The sequence below is a fragment of the Mus musculus genome, chromosome 5 (genome assembly GCF_000001635.26).
Source record: "Mus musculus strain C57BL/6J chromosome 5, GRCm38.p6 C57BL/6J".
NCBI lineage: Eukaryota > Metazoa > Chordata > Mammalia > Rodentia > Muridae > Mus > Mus musculus.
In genome coordinates, this window is record NC_000071.6 from 13,286,140 (window position 1) to 13,307,531 (window position 21,392).

At 36.4% G+C, this 21,392-nt stretch overlaps 1 protein-coding gene across 2 annotated transcripts in view; it reads left to right on the top strand.

Moving 5' to 3' along the window:
- Positions 1–21,392, top strand: part of Sema3a (sema domain, immunoglobulin domain (Ig), short basic domain, secreted, (semaphorin) 3A) — a 478,664-nt gene that overhangs the window by 161,318 nt on the left and 295,954 nt on the right. For both annotated transcript variants that reach the window (XM_006503557.4, XM_011240665.3), the window contains one exon: positions 5,361–5,438. The gene's annotated coding sequence lies outside the window, so the exon portion shown is untranslated. The remainder of the gene's footprint in view (positions 1–5,360; positions 5,439–21,392) is intronic.

A 21,392-nucleotide genomic window follows, 5' to 3' on the forward strand; every position in this document is an offset into this window, starting at 1 on the left:
AACCTTTTCATGGCCTATGGTAGTGCGAGCATTAAGCTAGATGATAGAAGCTCCTTAGATCTTCCAAGACCCATATGTGGCATTGATTTGTTTTGGTTAAACCCCTTCTTTAAAATGCCTTAGAGCCTACAATTGATGGAAATACCTAATTTGTAAGTTAATTTTTATGTTAAAACATTTCCTGAAGAGAACCACTTGGTGGTACAGGCCTATAATGCCAGTTACTCTTGAGGGATATGGGAAATGAAGACTAGCCTGAATAATTCAGTAATAGGCTGTTTCAAAATCCAAACTAAATAAACAAAAAAGATAAAAATGGCTAAAACTGTAAAAATGTCCTAATTCATTTCATTTGTTTAATAAATAATCTAAAAGTAGTGATAACTAATATGATTTCAATTTTCCCCTAATAATAAACATCTTATATCTTTAATTTTTTTTATTAGGAATTTTCCTCGTTTACATTTTCAATGCTATCCCAAAGGTCCCCCATACACACCCCCCCAATCCCCTACCTACCCACTCCCCCTTTTTGGTCCTGGCGTTCCCCTGTACTGGGGCATATAAAGTTTGCAAGTCCAATGGGCCTCTCTTTGCAGTGATGGCCGACTAGGCCATCTTTTGATACATATGCAGCTAAAGACAAGACCTCCCGGGTACTGGTTAGTTCATATTGTTGTTCCACCTATAGGGTTGCAGTTCCCTTTAGCTCCTTGGGTAATTTCTCTAACTCCTCCATTGGGGGCCATGTGACCCATCCAATAGCTGACTGTGATCATCCACTTCTGTGTTTGCTAGGCCCCGGCATAGTCTCACAAGAGACAGCTATATCTGGGTCCTTTCAGCAAAATCTTGCTAGTGTATGCAATGGTGTCAGCATTTGGAAGCTGATTATGGGATGGATCCCTGCATATGGCAATCACTAGATGGTCCATCCTTTCGTCACAGCTCCAAATTTTGTCTTTATTTTTTTTAATCTTTTCATCACACTATAGATTCCATGGAACAAGCATGTAGCCCATGGAAAGGGCAGGGTGTTTTTATTGTCTTTTCTCATTCAGCACAAGGTTATAGCTGATGCTCCTGTATCACAGACAAGATAGCAACAGGAAAACATAACAAAATTATCTTTCAAAATTTATCCTATATGTGGTAGCAAATCTATAATTCCTGAACAGGGGAAGCTGAGGCAGTTGATTGTGAGTTTTGTGTGAGCCTGGACTATAGCAAAACTTTGTCTCATAAAACAAGTAACAAAGAACCCAAACAAATGTTTTATGTGACACGGAACTTCAGAAATAAAGAACTGATATCTTAAACAAGGTTGTCTCCTTTTGTGCTCAGATGTGCTGAAAAATGAGCAGGCATCCTGTCACATGGTAGGAAGAGGCAGGGAAAGGCTTCCCACTGTGGGCTTTTATTCAGATTCTCTGTGGTCTTTCCAGCTCTATCCTCTGAGCTGTGAGGCCAGTCCTCTCTGGGATTCAGCTGTTCAAGACAGGATCCTGTGACTTGCTATGGAGAAGAGTTAGTTACTCTAGGTTTTAGGACGTACCTTGAGGAAAAAATCTGTTTGTTGTGGTTTCAGTGTAGAAAGAGGACAGACAATCACAGTAGAAGAAGACCTAAGAAACCTTGCTTCAGGAGTGTTTTCAATGTCCTCCGCCTGATGTTCCTTTAGATATTTGGGAAATAATGACCTGATTTCCCAGGCCAGCTTGCTTATTTCCATATTTCAGTACCACACACATCTTCATAAATAAAACAAAATCCTATATTTCAAAATTCAATCTCTTAACCAGTATTGCCAATTATAAAATATGTATTTTCTTGCTTTAAATTCTTAATTGAATAATTTAACACGTTTTAAATTAAATATTAAAATAATATTTGTATTATCAGAAATATTATCCACATACTATTTCTAAGCAAAACTATTTCATATCCTCAATGTTAAATATCATTAATTCTCAATTCCTAAGCTTTGACTTATTCGAAGGCACAGACCAATTTCTCTTATTTTCCTTCTCATTTTATGCTGGGCAGTCAGAAAAAAGAAAGAAAGAAAAAGAAATGAGGAAAGAGAAAGATGTTTTAAATTTGAAATGACCTTTTCTACCAATATTAGTGCCAGTTTTCAGTGTTTCTAATAAATGTACTGTGCTTTTGAAATTAAATGGCTGGTATCAGTTTCAGATTTCAAAACTCTTAGTAAATCATTGCTTAATAAAAACGGGTTCAGTGGAGAGCAAAATGCTTTATTTGCTCATACTATATCACAGCAAGAACTACCAGACATTGTATTTGTCAAAGTCACATCTCTTTAGGGTTTCCAGGAGAAGGCCTGCATCAAAGGGAAGGACCAGATAAGATAAGGAATTTTAATCTATTTACATTAGACATTTCCCATTTAAGTCTCACTTGTTGCTATCATTTTTACAGCAATTTTGAAAGTTTGCTCCTTAGGAATCTTTACCTGACCCCAATGGAGCTTCTTTTGACATTTTTTTTTCTTTTGTAGAAAAATTATATGGTGTGTATTCTTTAAAAAGAATTGTCAGGTATGAACAGTTACTTTGTGTCTGCAGGTGCCTCAATGGCTAATCTTCCCCAGAGAAGTGGGACATTTCATCTGTGGCAGCACAGTCTCTGGGCTACCAAAGACTGTGGACAACTTATTTTGCCAAGGACATATATTTTAATCATAATTGTAGCTAGGTTTTGGTTTGTTTTTTTTGTTTTTGTTTTTTTGTTTTTTGTTTTTTTTAGCAGTCTGTTTACCGGAGTAATACTTTGTCAAAAAATGTGGTTGTACTATGAAGAGTTTATTGTGGAACAAAACTTTTTTCATTATAATCTTTATAATGTGTTGCATGTGCCTCTGTGTGTGTGTGTGTGTGTGTGTGTGTGTGTGTGTGTGTGTGTCTATGTTTTCTGCAATATTTCCACTTAACTAGTACATTCTTAAAGGCTAGGAAGTTACATTTATGGAACAAGTGTCAACAATGTTTATAGTCTATCTTCTTGTTTGAGAGTTGGTTCACAGTAGTAATTGTCTTCTGCTTGGCACTTCTGCCTCCATCCCATCACCGACTCTCTGTATTCATGACTTTATCTGTTTCAGATATTCTTCACTTGCTCTGATCCTTCTTATTTATTGCTCCTTCTGCTTCCTGATACTTTATCAAGATATTTACAACGTTCTTTCTTCAGATCTCAGATAAAATGCCACCACCAGAGAAAGGACGTCTCTAAGCATGCTAGTCATTTTTAGTCCTCTTACTCCAATTCATTATGTATCCTAGAAGGAAGCTCACATGTGTTGAACATGCTTCTTGCACAGGCAAGCAATGCAAGAGTCATGCATGAATGGCTTTTTGCTAACTTAGAAAGATCTGTCTTAGAAGACCTCTTTTCAGCTCAACACTGCAGTGGTTACTCCTAATTCTGAGAATTATTAGCAAAAACCATAAGCATTTCTCTGATCCTATTGACACTAGACTAATCACTATCGTCTGTTGGGGGAAATTCAGGACTTACTTTATCATGGCCACCTTCTTGTCTCACATCAGTCAACAAAGAGAACCCAGAACTTTCATGTCATCTCGTATCACTAAAACTAATCCTGATCCTCTAGTTCTGTCTCCTGATTGTCTCAGTATGCTCTCTGGACCTCCCCAACAAAGCCTTTCAATCTTCAGACACTTTTGTGTATTCTCCTTTATCTTCTTTGCACCTGAAGCCTCATGACTGCTTCTCACGCCATCTTTCAAGAGGTGGCTATTTCCACCTAACACCACTTAAATCATTAAGATTGGAGGTGAGATAGTGTTCTATTAGCTCCTCAGTGTCACTTCCTGAGGAGTCTCTTTTCTTCTTCCAAAGCCTGTAGGCAAGTTCTCATGGCATTAGGAGATAGCCTTGGTATCCTGCTCTCCCTCCCCCATCAACTCCCCCACCCCTTTTTTCTTTCCCATGCAGATGCTAGACAAATGCTGTATGCTCAGCCTACTTCTTCCACTCAGTAATATTACTTTCCCACTTCTGCTAAGATATAAGCTTTTCCCTTCTAACTTTCCCAGGCTCTGTTCTTAACAAGAATTACAGTAACTTCCATATTTATACACACGTAGGCTTTGAATGTGTCTCGGTGATAGTTGTCTATCATATATGAGATTTTGATTTCTAACCACAGCCCTAGAATAACAAAAGAATCGAAACAAATTAGTCTTCAATACTTTCATTAATCCTGCCATGAGGATTTTTTTCCCTAATCACTAACTTGAAGTAATCTCACCATCTTATAATACATATATCCAAGAGATGCTTAACACAACATTGACATTTGTTTACTTAGTAAGGATAAAGAGTTATCCTTTTCTTAAGTCAAGGCTTTCTTTTTCTATTCTTATTATATAACAAGGGTAATAATGAATATCAGCTCCAACAATATAGAATTATTTTATTTTTAAAAAATAGAGCATATAAAATTCTTTATTTTTCAAAACTATACAGTTAAAGAAGACAAAGTTGATTATAGCCATTAGTTTAGAAGTCATAACATATTGCTGAGTTTTTGAGCTTTAATAATAATGATAATAATAATAATTATGTACAATAAGGTTAATCTGTAGCTACTGAATTTTTACTTCATCTTTTTCTTTTATTGTTTTGATCAAGTTGTTTTTTTTTTCTAAAAACAAAATATTATATTAAATCTTAGACCATATTTAAAATATTTTTATTTGGCTCTGTAAGTTGATTTTTACTATTTATTCAATGTAATAAATACTTACAGTTTTATAAAAATGTGTGGAATAGGAAAACCTTTGCATTTTCATTTGAAAATTTCAGCTATGACTCTAATCTTGTCTTTTGTCATTAGTCAGAATAACAATACAATGAACAAAACTCTTCCTTGAAGTGAAACCCAGTTGCTTGCTTCCAGCGGCTATTTACCCGGATGGGGAGTAGAAGCCTTGAGTTGATGAAAATGCTGTGGACATCACAACCTTAAGACAAATACAGCATGTTAAGATGCAGAGTGGCTTATAATTCTGAAAAACAGAGAAATATAAAACATTCCTTCTATATAGTCAGGCCCTCAAACCTAAAAATTTTAATGGATACCTAAATCCTCTTAGTAAATACAAATTGTTAACTTGTTCTGTGGGCTCAGAGTTAAGGTCTGCCTCCTACGGGTACCTTTTGTGCTTTTCCCCTTGACTTCTCTGTGGAAGATAACGAGGTAGTTCAAGTCATTTTCTAGGGTAACATTTTGTTTCCAGAGATCTCTATTTAAGGATGCTAACCATTTAATTAGCCTGAATTCTAACAATGATCATGTTTATTTTTAATAGGAATTTAAAATGTTTGGGTTCTTAAAATAACAAGTTGGACTGAAGAAATGTGTCTTGGGCAGTAAAAACTGGAAAGAGGTAAGATTTTTAAACATATGTTTATATATATATTAAACATTCTCATCAAAGTTATATATTCAGATACATGTATTTTCAGGTTCTTTAGACCAGACCATAGTCTTCTAAAAGTTAAGAGCACTTCACTTTCGTCTCAAGGTGTTCTTCATCAGTAGAGTAATTTGGAAATTTGAAAATGTTCCAGTACTTTAAGAAAATATTCTGCTGGAAGGCTACAGTTCAGTTTTAGAATAAACATCAGAAAGTATATTGGACTTTTATTGTTATTATTATTGTTGTTGTTGTTATTCCTCACGCTTAGGAATTTCCCTAGGTTCGCCACTTTTCCAGGGGCTCCTGAACAGCGGTAGCTGTAATGTAGGCAGATTACCATTTAGAGGAATCCTTTGGCTAACCTTCCCTTTCTGCATTTCCTGGGGCACATATGGTTACTATCAGTCAGGATCCATTCAAAGACTGCGGGGCTGAACACAAGGGAGCCACTCACTTTAAAAACGTTATCTTTATTTTCACCATAGACTTGAAACTGAGCTATCACGCAAACCGCAGTTAAAAAGCCTGAATGTGGACAAACCAGTTATTATAGCCCATTTCAGAATCTTTTCAAGGATCATTTTTGCATAGAGTAGGAATAGAGTTTATCAGCATTAAACTTATGATTCTGCCCTGCTGTATATGTAGGTATTAATAGAATGGAGGGGATGAACAAAGGAGTTAAACCTGTGTAGGTTTGTGTGATTGTGCACGAAACCGGAAAGGAGAAAACAACACATCACTTTTGTATATGTTTCTTTCTTACCTTAAGAATCATATATTCGAATAAAATTAATTGATAAGTTTTGGTTTGATTTTCGTAACAGTTTCAGATTTTATTATGGTTCTTTGACTTTTGTCAATTTTTAATATGAATAAATGAAATTTCTCTAGATATTTCATTTTAGTATGAGGAAAGTAAGGCTGGTTTGAAAACAGTCTTCGAAACATGGTCTATGTAGAAAAGCCTCTTATATCAGCAACATGTTTCCATATAAGGCACAAATTCACTGATTCAATACATATGCTAAAATTAGTAAGCTCTACATTGCAATGTATGGAGTTTTAGTTGTTTTACTAAAAATTTAATATTTAGAATTGGGAGAAGAGTACGTGTGTGTGTGTGTGTGTGTGTGTGTGTGTGTGTGTGTGTGTATGTATGTGTGTGTACAGTGCTAAAATAATCTTATTATCAACCCCTTCCCTACTAATTTCCTGGATGCTGTTTTTCTGGATGAATCATATATACCGAGATTAAATATTAATTTATTTTCACGATAATGTTAGTTTCTGATTCTCTGATTATTTCTTCAACGAACACTAAAATAGGGTGAGTATACAAAAGGTACATTGGCCAGACACTTTCTTAAACTACCTTCTGCAAAAGATAAAATTACAATTTTAGTGTCTGGCATTATTGTCTTTTAATGTTCATTCAATGATAGAACAAGTATCTGAGAATCAATTTATAAAACTTTCAAGAGAACATACTGATGTTTCTCGCATCTCTCTATATAATTAATAATGCTCATTATTGGTTGGAAAGGAGGTAGAGAGAAGGATGTCAACTTCTGAGTATCTATAATGGAAAAATACAAAATATGATGAAAATTTATTAAATTAACACCCAAGTATTGGATATTATCATGTGAGCCTCAATTTATATATCAATGTTTTGACTTCTGTAAGTAAAAGTCAGTATACATAAATATCATTTGTTTAGAAAAAGTGTCCTATTCATCTCAAGGTGAGAGTCTCAGAACCTTCATTTTGTCTCTCTCCTCAATCCTCTGTTTAAAATTACAGAGAAATTGTATGTATTTATCAGGTATAAAACAGTATTTTCCTCTGCATATATGATTCACATTTTATATATAAATTATCATATATTGTTATTTTATTATATTAATATCCACTTAGCACCTATTATTCTAGTTTTCTGAAGAAATCAATAACTTACATGCTGTAGCTGCCATGCTTGTCTGTCTGTCTGTCTGTTGGTCTCTCTCTCTCTCTCTGAAAACTTTTTATTGATTCTTTGTGATTTTCACATTTTGTACACCAGTCCTACTTATCACCCCATCTTTTAATATCCACCCTACACCTTTGCAGTCCTCCAAAATAAAATAAAAATACAAACAAGCACAAAAGAAACAAAACATCAAAAAATTTCATCCTGGAATCTGTAGGATCAATGTGTCCCGCCCACAGTGTCTTCTTCTTTCCACATATCTTTACTTGCAGATGTTCATTGCAGTGAGTCCTTGGTGTCATCAAGTCCTCTGGCTTCTGCTATACCATCAGTAGTGGATCCTCACTGGGGCTGCTCACAGGTAGCTTGTTAATGCCCCATGTTATGGAGGGCCTGCAGCTTTCTATTTGCAAGGTCGGTCCTTTCGAATGCTTCAGCAGTTCATAGATGAAGTAGATACTGAGGTGAGACAAACTCAAAGATCTGCATCTGGACTTCGGTGGTAGCTGAATTTGTCAGTCAGCTCTCCCACACCCACACCACCAGGGTGAGTTCTCCAGTATTGCCCAGGTTTTCTCACCCAATATGGCAGCCAGCAAGGAGCAAGGTCACCTCTCCCTTCCCCCCATGCCTTGAACCAGCTCACCTATTCCTTGATCATCAGGGCAAACTCTACTGTGAGCACCAACCATCAGGGCAAACTGTTCAAGCAAGAAACACAGGACCCACTTTCCTGAGTGCTACAGCCAATAAGGGGCAGGAACAATTTTCTTCCTTTCATGACCTCAGGTCCAGCTTTTCTGTCTGCAGCAGGTTGCAAGGAGTGAAAGGGGCATCTCCCCCTCACCATGCCAATGCAGTTGTTATGCTTCTTAATAGATTTCTAAATTTTTCTTAATAGATTTCTAAGATTTCTAAATATATATATATAATCAGAAATTTGTAATAAAACATAGAATGACAATTATGGGAGCCCCTCATTTTTAACAACACAGATGAAGCTAGAGACATTTTGTGAAGCCAAGACAGCACAGAGATTCAAATGCTTTATGGTTTCATCTATGTGTAAAATATAAAAACATGTGTTTCATAGATGTAGTGAATTCAATAATCATTACCAGAGGTGGGGAAGTTAGGACTTGTGTGAAAAAATTTTACTCTCAAATTTTGAACAGAAGTAATCTGAAGAGAATTATTGCTATTATCAATAAGTTATGAAATTTTTATTTAAAAATTTAAGATTATATGGATGACATATTTGTCTAACTCAAATATTCTATTATTAAGACACATATATGTTTCAATAATGTGAGATTGGAAGGTCTATAATGTCTTTTATATTAGTTTCTGACGGAAAGAATAGTTCTTTCACATTTTGAGTGCTGTCTATACATTTTCTCATATGTGTTTGATGGTAAATAATTCTACAGTTATTATATGCCAATATCCTATTATTAACATGTTGAGTAGTCATTCAAGTAGGACAGGGTCATCAAAGAGTCTGTAGGACAGAGAAGGAAGCACTGAACTTGGAAGAGTAAAAAATATAATCTCACATCATTTCACAAGGAAAATTAAAAATGTGTGAATGGGAACGAAGAAGGTGTAATAGCAATGCTGTGACCAGCAGTACTGTGGAACTGTTATTGGGTTCAAGGATAAGTACTGTCAATTTCACATGGCCATCAAGTAATGATGGCTAGCTGTGTTGGGAGGGTCTTTTTTGCTCTGCAACTGTAGAGCTCAGACTCAGGCTATTCAAGGGTTCAATGCTGTTACTGTGACCTTCGGAGAGTTCCATACTGTTACTATGCACCTTCTGAGAGTCTCGTTGCCTTATTTGGTTTTCCTCACAAGTTTGGTCTATTAATAGTAGTTTTATTTTCACACCGATTTTAATATATACATTGAAGCATGTTATTATTTTTGAAAGAACAGATTTTGAAGGACTTAACTCTTTCCTGATAAATTTATACCCTCATTGACTGTTTAAAGACTTACCTTATTTGTTCATGACTGAGTCTTCTTTTTATGTTCTAAATTGTATTCTCACAAATAAAATTGTCTCCGTTATACATGGCTCATTTCCATTTTAAAGGACAGGTAATATTGAGTATATGAAAATGGAATAATTCTTCAGAAATGTTCCTAGTCAATTTGAGTTAAAATAATAAATTATTTATGATTTTCTGAATGGTATAAGAGAGTAAGACATTAAACAATATTTTCCCAATAAAGAATCTTTTGACGGTGTGTTAATGTATGTAACTGTTATAACTGTTATTTTTTATTTTTAAATGTATAACTTGACCTATAGCACAGTTATATTTCAATATATATTCTAACAACATCTAAATTTTTTAAGGGACTAAAATGTCTTTTGAAATATTCTCTGGATATGATGTGAAAACTCTAAGGATTTCTGGATATGCTAAAATAATATTAGGACAGGATTCATATATAACCTTTGTGATCTGGTTAATTAGAAAGCTTTCTCCTCCACACCTTGACTCAGATATTGGTAACCTTGAGATTATATGGGGGCTTGAGGATTGGTACTCCTGAAAGAATCTAGCATATAGCACACGTTCCTAATACTCCCTGGATCCAGGGTGATAAGAATGGGAAGAAAAGCTGGGCATGTAATCTGCCTCTGAATATTTTCATTTTCTGTACAACACAAATCTAATTTCAGCTTCAGTTTCATAGTTCATTACTTTACTAAATATCCCTTTTTCATTCTTCAGAATACATTGTTACTTTTCTCAATCTATGATAACCCATGCTATATCTTTAATGGATTTCAGAGCTAGAAGGAACTTAGAACAGACCATCATTTACATAAGAAACAGCACAAGTCACAGTAATTCTAGAGTCCTTGCCCTAGTTCAAAAACTCTTGCTCCCAAACAATTTCTTCACTTGACTTTCCCCATCATTAATTTTGGATATCTTTTGGTAATTTCCATTACTTCCAGACATTAGTAGCAGCAGCAGCAAAAGACAGTTATATTTACATGATGAGATAAATGTGCCAATGTTCTCTTCTACTAAGCAAACTCTGCTAGTGAATAAAAATATGAAGACAGAAAATCAATTAATAAGAGAAATATATGTCTAGAGTATGTAACTCAAGAGCACATCATTGTTCAGGAGTGGTATTTTAAAGCTGTCTTTCTATTTGCTGATGTATAAGTGACACATGAAACCCTGCATAAAACAAGTTGAGACTCCTTCTCTTCCACCTTTTCTCCTCCTCCTTCTCCTCCATTCTTACTTCTTACTTCTTTTGTAATGAAGACTCTATATTTTTTCTCTGTTCACCTCATTGATATGTGTTTGAGATAAAATTAAGTATTTCAGTTTTAATAGACTTAATTGTATGAGTTTTCACAGTTTGGGTGCTCAGAAGCAAAAACCACAAGCAAGCTAGGGGATATTTTCTTCACAGATGGAGATGTCTCGTGTCTTTCTGATTCTTTTCAACATGTATTTTCATTATGTTTCAATTTTGTGTGGGTGTGTTTGTGTTTCTCAAGTATGTAAGGTATAGATGCCTGAGGAAGCTAGAGTCATCTAATCTTACAAAGTGAAAATTGTAGGCCATTGTAAGATACCCAACATACCTACAGAGAGATGGACTCTGATCCTTTACAAATGCAGTGTGTGCTGTTTACTGCTAAACCATCTGCCCAGATTTTATTTGTTTTTGATACTATGTTTATCTTTACATTTTAAACATGTATGAATTTTTCATGCTTAATCTTTTTTTTTGAAAATGAGTTCTTCTTTCATACAACATATCCTGAACAGTTTTCCTCCTTCCACTCTTCCCAACTTTCCCACACATTCTCTCTCACCCATATCCATTCCTTTTACATTTCCCATCATAAAAGAGCAGAGCAGTAGGAGATGAATGCCAAGCAGGACAAAACTATATACAATAAAACTAGAAAAAAGCCTTGACATTGAGGCCTGACAAGGTAACCCAATAGAAAGAAGGAGTCCCAAGAGCAGGCAAAAGAGTCAGAGACACATCCATTCCCACTGTTAGGAGTCCCACAAAAGCACTACACTAACAGCTATAACATAGGACCTAGTACAGATTTTTTTAGGCTCCATGTTTGCTGCTTCCGTCTCTGTGAGCCCGTGTGAACCTTGCTTAGTAAATTCAGTGGCCCATCTTCTCCTGGTCTCCTCTATCCTCTCTGACTTCATGTTTTGCTTCCTGTCTTCTGTAGGGTTCCCTGACCTCGAAGGAGATGAATCCAATGGAAACCTCCAATGTAGACTTTCTCTTTGCAAAATGTCTGGCTGTAGTTTCTGCACTTGCTCCCATCTGTTGTCTCTCTGATAACAGCTAGACACAGCTCTGATCTATGAGCATAGCAGAAATATCATAAGAAATCATTTCATTAATTTTTTATTGTGGTTGTTCCTGTTGTTGCCAGTCATGTTTATTTCTACCCTGAGTCTCTGGGCTACTTAGTCTCTGGTTCCCAGCCATCTTAGCAGTATAGGCATGGGCTCCCTTTCATGGCATGAGCCTCAAGTTAAACTAAACATTGATCAACCACTCCAACAATTACTGTGCCACCGTTGTCCCTGCACATCTTGCAGGTAATATAGAGTATAGGTAGAGGTTTTTGTGGCTGGGTTGGTATCCAGGTTTCCCTTTCCATAGCATTAAGAGTACCTTTCTGCCCCAGCAAGATATCTTTAATATCAATGAGCTGTGCAGCTACTGTCCTCAGCAATGTAACCACACTGTTTTTAGAGAGCAGTCTTCTGTCCTAGAATCATCTTGGGCTGTAAACAGATCTCCATGAGAACCTCTAAAACCACTCATCTGAATATTACCCAGCCCAACTATGAAAGCCTTCCTTGCCTGTCTACATAAGATGGCCATTTCAGACTTCATATCTACCATTACTAGTGTGGGTTGGAGTCCAATCCTCTTGGGGAGGTGGAGAAAGGGGAGATAGACTGCACTTAACCCATGCTTCTGGTTTGTAGGGAGCGTAAAGACACTGCTCTGGGCATGAGAAAGCACGGTCTGAGATGTGGGAAAGCCGGAGCTGGTTCTGGGGTCCCTGGGCCAGCGATGAGGCCAGGGCAGTGCGGTTCTCAGTCTCTTGGATATCAAGGTGTCGTTGGTGCTCTTCACTGGAAGAGTAGTGAAAGAGTCAGGGCCCATGGGCTGGGGACAGTATCTAGCCAGGGGCTAGGAAAGAAAAGGGGAGTGAAAGAAAAAAGGGGAGCTCCAATTTGTCCCATGGGAGATTATCTTTCTCTTGGTGGAGGCAGGCTTGGTGGCAGCTGTGGCTGGGAGGACATAGAGGCCTTCTATGGGATTTAGGCTGCTTGATAGTTAAGTGCCTTCTCCATGGCTCCTCATGGCAGACCTTGATGAAAAGAGACAGTCCTTGGTTGTAAACATTTTATTGGTTGTTCATGGAGGAAAATGGATGTATAATGTACCATACTCACTTCTCAGGGTGGGCCTGAGATTAAATACCTTTTGCAAGGAGGAATGTCTGAGAAGGGAAGCTTATTGGCTAAGCCTTCCAGTCCTCTAGGTACCTCATTAGGATGGAGAACACTGTTTTGTGCCTATGTGACCATAGGGCACGTTTCTTTCATGTGAGGAGCATGGCACGTTTTCCATCCAAATCAGGAGTGTGTCTGGGAGCTGGGAGTTGCCTGAGCCTCGGGTGTGTGTACACCAAGTCTCCGGGTCTCGATCTGCTCTACCTTATCAAGCTTCCTGGCATGATTTTCTGTCCCCCAACTGGGTGTCCTCAATAGGGTCACTTCTATAGATTCCAGGAAATTTTTTACTGCCTTAAGTTTCTATAACCTCCTAATGCTCCCCAGTTTTATCGTCTCTCCCCACATGCTTTCCCTCTGACCTTCTCTTCCTACGCCTGATTCTTCCTGTTAGTGTTCCTACTCACTCTCTGCCCACATAGAAAATGTATTCTATTCCCCCTTCTCAGGGAGGTCGTTGAATCCCCTTCCACCTCCACTCCTCCCAGAGTTCTCCTCTTTGTGTTTTTAATATTATTCACTTAGCATCACAATTTAGAAACACATACACTTTGTTTATTGGTATCTAATTTTTATTGCTAAATTTTAACTCTGTCAAAAAGCAATTATCTTTTCAACCAGGTCTTACTTGATGATCAGTTTTTATTTTGAATATTTATAAATTGATTTTTCTATGAGTTATTACAGATAACTATTAGAATGGGTATTTGTTTGTTTCTTTTGGAGAAACACAAAGATTTGGAGTATAAGGTTCATTTTACAGAAAACTGGTTTGTGGTTGAGAAATAGGCAAATATTTGGAGGCAAAGTTAACCCCTGTGTGTTCAAGTACACCATCTGTCATGGTGGGAAGACATGGCTCCTAGAGCTAGAGGTTCACCAAGTGTTCATAATCAGGAAGCAGGCTGTAGTGAACACGTAAGTTTAACTAGTCTTTTCCAAGGTTGATGAATAAATGCTCCATTTTTAAAAGGACAGATGACATTGAGTATAAGAAAATGGAATATTTCTATAGAAATATTCCTAGTCAATTTGAGTTAAAATAATACATTATTTACATTTTTCTGAATGGTATAAGAGTGTATGACATTCAAAAATATTTTTCCAGTAAGGAATCTTTTAACTATATGTTAATGTATTAACTTAACTGTTGCAACTGTTATATATGCAATGACCTATAGTATAGTTATATTTCAATATATAGTGAAACCACACCTAAAATTTTTGAAGGGACTAGAATATCTTTTCAAATATTCTCTGAACATAATGTGAAAACTCTAAAGATTGCTGGATATGCTAAAATAATAATATTATGACAAGATATACATAACCTTGGTGATTTAATAAACTAGCAAGCTCTCTCCACACCTTGACTCAGATATTGGTGCCCCTGGGGTCATATGGGGGCTTGGGGATTGGTGCTTCTGGAAGGATCTAGTATGTAACACATGTGCCTAACACTTGCTGTATCTGATATGATGGAAATGGGGAAAAAATTGTGCTGCCCACATTTAGGGTGGGTCTTCCTACCTTGATTATTGGATCAAGATAATCCTTCATAAACTTCCCTAACAGTAGACTCATAGATAATTGAAGATACTGTCATGTTGATAGCCAGAAGCATCACAATGTTCAGCACAGTTCCTCTTCAGAGAAAGATGATTATTGTTTTACAAAATAATTAGATTAAGACTGCTTAACTTTCTTCTTTAGATCTGTTTTTGATGTGTGTGTGTGTGTGTGTGTGTGTGTGTTTGTGTGTATGTGTGTTGTTTTGTTTTCTGTATTTTCTGTCTATAGCATCTGGCAAATTCTTTTCCTATTATTACAAAATTTTATCTTTCTTTGATAATGCAAATTATTGCTTATTATTACTTTGTGGTTATGTTATGGATTCTTATGCATTTGTGCTTAGGGTATCTTCTTGCTGAATTAGCACATTTATCATTTTGTGATGCTTGTTTTATCCTAGGTAAGGTTTTTCTTTGGTATATATTACAAATATATACCAAAGAAATGGTATGTTAAACTGTTTTCTGTTGTGATAAACACAATGACCAAATCAATTAAAGAGGCAAGCATTTTATTCAGCCTACAATTGGTGTGCATTATGAAGTCAGTCAGAGCAACAACTCAAGAAGGATTGTAGACACAGAAACAGAGCAAAGGGCGTCAAGAAACCCTGCTTACTGGGTAACTTACCCTGTCCTGTTTGCATGGTTGATAGTATTTATAAAACTCAGGGGCTCTAAAAATCTTGATATTTAACTTCTTTAATATATCCACTACTTTTAGTTTACCTCTACGACAATATTTTGTAGTCTTATTGTTTATGCTTTATGAAATTATTCTTTACTTTGTCTTTTAACTTTCCATTTAAACTATCACCAATTTATTTTTCATAGCCATAAGTCACAATAGTTCCATCTGGTTGCTTTACTTGCTCATATGGATGAAATATACTACAATATTTTCTTTCTAGGGAAGGTCAATTGGACTTTGTCATAATCTGCATTTCCTCATTGCCTTTGTCTCTTCCAAGTTTTTTTGATGATTTGTTTCATATGTTGTTGTCATTTGTCATTATTACCTTTGTTACCGACTATTTATAAGTCAAGTAAAAGTCAGATAGCCATTGGTACTTATGAGTGAGATATTTGAGCACTTTTGTTACTACTGGTAAGGCTGGAGATGAAATTGAAGCTACACTGTATTGGTTGGGTTGTAAATAATTGTCAAAATATTTCACTGTGGACACAAAAAGATGCATATAGAATCCGTTATCTGCTGATTTCTAGTTTCTCTGGTAGCTTACCTGAAAGAAGCATTTGTTAATATTTTCAGAGCAACCTAGAGATATCAACATTTTCACAGTGTGGTATACCTTCCTCTGGGATTAAGAAAAGGACAGGAGACTTGCTTGATTTAATGAAAACTGAATTAAATTCTTAACAAGTAATCAAGTTCATTTTACTGAAGTCTACTTCGTTCCAGTATTGTTATAAATGGTGACAATATATATCCATAAATCTGATTAGGATGGAAACTCATGCTGTACATCTTAGGAACAGATGTTTAGAGTGACAATGGAATGTGTCTTTTCGCTTTTGTGAACAAATTTTAAGCATTATTTTATATCACTATTGGCACCTATACCACAGAGAGAAAAAGGAAGGTCACATCTGTCCATTTTAATACATGCTCAGTTGCTTTAGTAAGAAATTGATGGAGGGGTTTGGATTTTATTGGCTGAATGGGGCTGAGGGATGATCTGCAGATTTCATTATTTATGTTATTTCTGTTCTCCTATTACCACAGGTAATTGACTATAGTTTAAGTGGGAGTATAGACTAAAATACAGTTGCGGTTCACCTGGGTTTCATCAAAACTATATTCCTGTTGGGCCAGAACTGGTCTTTGAAACAATTTATGTCTACAAGTACTACCCAGATTCCCTGGAGAATTGCCTGAGGTCTGAGGTAGTTACTATAGAAACAGCCCCAGCCCTAGTCCTTTCTTCTTTAGAAATAACTTTATAGAATTTAACCAGAAATAAATATAGCAATGAAGAAATAAATATAAGGAAACTGTGCATTAGTAATATTTGTATTAGTAGATTACTGTGCATAAATACATGCCTAGAATGTAACAATTTAATCTACACTTCAAAAGTTGGGACACAAACAGTCCCTTTATTTCTCTTTTTTCTTTTTTTATTAGATATTTTCTATATTTAGATTTCAAATGTTATTCCCTTTCCTAATTTCCCATTCGAAAATGCCCTATCCCTTCCCTCTTCCCCCTGATCACCAACCCACCCACTCCTGCTTCCTGGCCCTGACAGTCCCCTATATTGGGGCATAGAACCTTCACAGGACCAAGGGACTCTCCTCCCATTGATGACTGACTAGGCCATCCTCTGCTACATTTGCAGCTAGAGCCATGAGTCCCACCATGTGTTTTCTTTGTTTGGTGGTTAAGTCCCTGGGAGCAATGGGGATACTGGTTAGTTCATATTGTTGTTCCTCCTATGGGGCTGCAAACCCCTCAGCTTCTTGGGTACTTTATCTAGCTCCTTCATTGGGGGCCCTGTTCTCTGTACAAGGGATGACTATGGCATCGATTTCTGTATTTGTCATGCACTGGCCGAGCCACTCAGGAGACAGCTTTATCAGGCTCCTATCGGCAAGCTCTTGTTGACCTCCAAGCTCTGGTTTTGGGGGTTATTTGTGGGATGGATTCCCAGGTGGGGCAGTCTCTGGATGGTCATTCCTCAGTGTCTGATCCACACTTTGTCTCTGTAACTCTTCCCATGGGTATTTTGTTCTCCCTTCTAAGAAGACCAAAGTATCCATACTTCGGTCTTCTTCTTGAGCTTCATGTGTTTTGTGAATTGCCTCTTGGGTATTCCGAGATTCTGGGCTAATATCCACTTATCAGTGAGTACATATCATGTGTGTTCCTTTGTGATTGGGTTACCTCACTCAGAATGATATCCTGCAGATCCATCCATTTGTCTTAGAATTTCATGAATTCATTGTGTTTAATAGCTGCATAGTACTCCATTGTGTAAATGTACCATATTTTCTGTATCCATTCCTCTGTTGAGGGACATCTGGGTTCTTTCCAGCTTCTGGCTATTAAAATTAAGGCTGCTATGAACATAGTGGAGCATGTGTCCTTATGAAATGTTGGAACACCTTCTAGGTCTATGCCCAGTAGTGGTATTGCTAGATCGTCTGGTAGTACTATGATTAATTATCTGAGGAACCAACAAACTGATTTGCAGCGTGGTTGTACTAGCTTGCAATCCCACCAGCAATGGAGGAGTGTTCCTCTTCTTCCATATCCTTGCCAGCATCTGCTGTCACCTGAGTTTTTTATCTTAGCCATTCTGACTAGTGTGAGGTAGAATCTCAGGGTTGTTTTGATTTGCATTTCCCTGATGACTAAGGATATTGAACATTTTTTTTAGGTGCTTCTCAGCCATTTGATTTTCTTCTGTTGAAAATTCTCTGTTTAGCTCAATATCCCGTTTTTAATAGGGTTATTTTTCTGGAGTCTAACTTTTTTGATTTCTTTGTATATATTGGATAATAGCTCTCTATTGGATTTAGGATTTGTAAAATTCTTTTCCCAATTTGTTGGTTGCCTTTTTGTCTTCTTGACAGTGTCCTTTGCCTTACAGAAGCTTTGCAATTTTATGAGGTCCCATTTGTTAATTCTTGATGTTACAGTGCAAGTCACTGCTGTTCTGTTCAGGAATCTTTCCCCTGTGCTCATATGTTCGAGGCTCTTCCTGACTTTCTCCTCTATAAGTTTCAGTGTCTGGTTTTGTGTGGAGGTCTTGATCCACATAGACTTGACCTTAGTACAAGGAGATAGGAATGGATCAATTTACATTCTTCTACATGCTAACCATCAGTTGAAACAGCACCATTTGTTGAAAATACTGCCTTTTTTCCAATGGATGGTTTTAGCTCCTTTGTCAAAGATCAAGTGACCATAGTGTGTGGGTTCATTTCTGGGTCTTCAATTCTATTCCATTGATCTATCTGTCTGTCACTGTTCATTTCTGGGTCTTCAATTCTATTCCATTGATCTATCTGTCTGTCATTGTACCAATACCATGCAGTTTTTAATCTCAATTGCTCTTAGTATAGCTTGAAGTCAAGGATGGTGATTCCACCAGAGGTTCTTTCATTGTTAAGAAGAGTTTCTGCTATCCTAGGTTTTTTTTTTTTGTTATTCCAGATGAATTTGCAAATTATCCATTCTAACTCTGTGAAGAACTGAGTTGGAGTTTTTATGGGGATTGCACTGAATCTGTAGATTGTTTTCAGCAAGATAGTCATTTTTACCATATTAATCCTGCCAATCCATGAGCATGGGAGATCTTTCCATCTTCTGAGATCTTCTTTGATTTATTTCTTCAAGACTTGAACTTCTTATCATACATATCTTTCACTTGCTCAGTTACAGACACACAAAGGTATTTTACATTACTTGTGACTATTGTGAAGGGTGTTGCTTCCCTAATTTCTTTCTTAGCCTGTCTATTCTTTGTGTAGAGAAAGGTCACTGATTTGTTTGAGTTAATTTTATATCCAGCTAATTCACTGAAGTTGTTCATCATGTTTAGGAGTTCTCTGATGGAATTTTTGGGGTCAGTTGTGTATACTATCATATCATCTGCAAAAAGTGATACATTGACAACTTCCTTTCCAGTTTGTAGCCCTTTGATCTCCTTTTGTTGTGTAATTGCTCTGGCTAAGACTTCAAGTACTATATTGAGTAGGTAGCGAGAGAGAGGGCAACCCATGTCCCTGATTTTAGTGGGATTGCTTCAAGTTTCTCTCCATTTAGTTTGATGTTGGCTACTGGTTTGCTGTATATTGCTTTTATTATGTCTAGGTATGGGCCTTGAATTTCTCATTTTTCTAAGACTTTTACCATGAAAGGGTATTGGATTTTGTCAAATGATTTCTCAGCATCTAATGAGATGGTCATATGGTTTTTGTCTTTGAGTCTGTTTATGTAACGGATTGTGTTAATGGATTTCCATATTTTCATCCATCCCTGCATCCCTGAGAGGAAGCCTACTTGACTATGATGAATGAACATTTTGATGTGTTCTTGCATTCAGTTTGCAAGAATCTTATTGAGAATTTTTGTATCAATATTCATAAGTGAAATTGGTCTGAAGTTCTTTGTTGAATTTTTGTGTGGTTTAAGTTTCAGAGTAATTATGGCTTCATAGATCAAATTGCATAGAGTACTATTTCAAATTGTGTAGCATTTATATTTTGTGGAATAGTTTGAGGAGTATTGGTATTAGGTCATCTTTGAAGGTCTGATATAACTCTGCACTAAACCCATCTGTTCCTTGGCTTTTTTTTTGTTGCTGTTGTTGTTGTTTTGTTTTTTTGGTTGGGAGACTATTAATGGTGGTTTCTATTCTTTTAGGGGATATAGGACTGTTTAGATCAGTAATCTGATCCTGATTTAACTTTGGTACCTGGTATTTGTCTAGAAAATGACACATTTCATCCAGGTTTTCCAGTTTAGTTGAATATAGGCATTTGTAGTAGGATCTGATGATTTTTTTGGATTTCCTCAGATTCTGCTGTCATATCTCTCATTTTATTTCCGATTTTGTTAATTAGGATACCATCCCTGTGCCCTCTAGTTAGTCTGGCTAAGGGTTTATCTATTTTGTTGATTTTCTCAAAGAAACATCTCCTGGTTTGGTTGATTTTTTGTATAGTTTTTGTTGTTGTTGTTGTTGTTTCTACTTGGTTGATTTCAGCCCTGAGTTTGATTCTTTTCTACAGTCTACTCTTCTTGGGTTAATTTGTTTCCTTTTGTTCTAGAGCTTTTAGGTGTGGTGTTAAGCTGCTAGCTTATACTCTCTCCAGTTTCTTTTTGGAGGCACTCAGGGCTATGTGTTTTCCTCTTAGAACTGCTTTCATTCTGTCCCCTAAATTTGGGTATGTTATGGCTTTATTTTCATTAAATGCTAAAATGTCTTTAATTTCTTTCTTTATTTCTTCCTTAACCACGTTATCATTGAGTAGACTGTTGTTTAGCTTCCACATATATGTGGGCTTTCTATTATTTATGTTGTTATTGAAAAATCACCCTTAGTCCGTGGTGATCAGATAGGATGCATGGGATAATTTCAATATATTTGTATCTGTTGAGGCCTGTTTTCTAATCAATTATATGGTCAGATTTGGAGAAGGTACCATGGGGTGTTGAGAATGTATGTCCTTTTGTTTTATGATAAAATGTTCTATAGATATCTGTTAAATCCCTTTGTTTCATAACTTCTGTTAGTTTCACTGTGTCTATGTTTAGTTTCTGTTTCCAGGATCTGTCCATTGATGAGAGTGGGGTGTGGGGTGTTGAAGTTTACCACTATTATTGTGTGTGGTGCAATGTGTGCTTTGAGCTTTAGTAAAGGTTTTTTTTTTTTTTTTTTTTTTTTTTTTTTTTTTTTTTTTTATGAATGTGGCTGCCCTTGCATTTGGAATAGATGTTCAGAACATCTTGAGAGTTCATCTGGGAAGATTTTACCTTTTTTGAGTATGAAGTGTCCCTTCTTGTCTTTTTTGATAACTTTATTATCACAAAAATTGCAAGTCCATTTTATTCAGTATTAGAATGGTTACTCCAGCTTGTTTCTTGGGACCATTTGCTTGGAAAATGGCTTTCCAGCCTTTTACTCTGAGGGAGTTTCTGTCGTTTTTCATTGAGGTGTGTTTTCTATATGCAGCAAAATTTTGGGTCCTATTTATGTAGCCAGTCTGTTAGTCTATGTCTTTTTATTGGGAAATTGAGTCCATTCATATTAAGAGCTATTAAGGAAAAGTAAGTGTTGCTTCTTATTACTTTTGT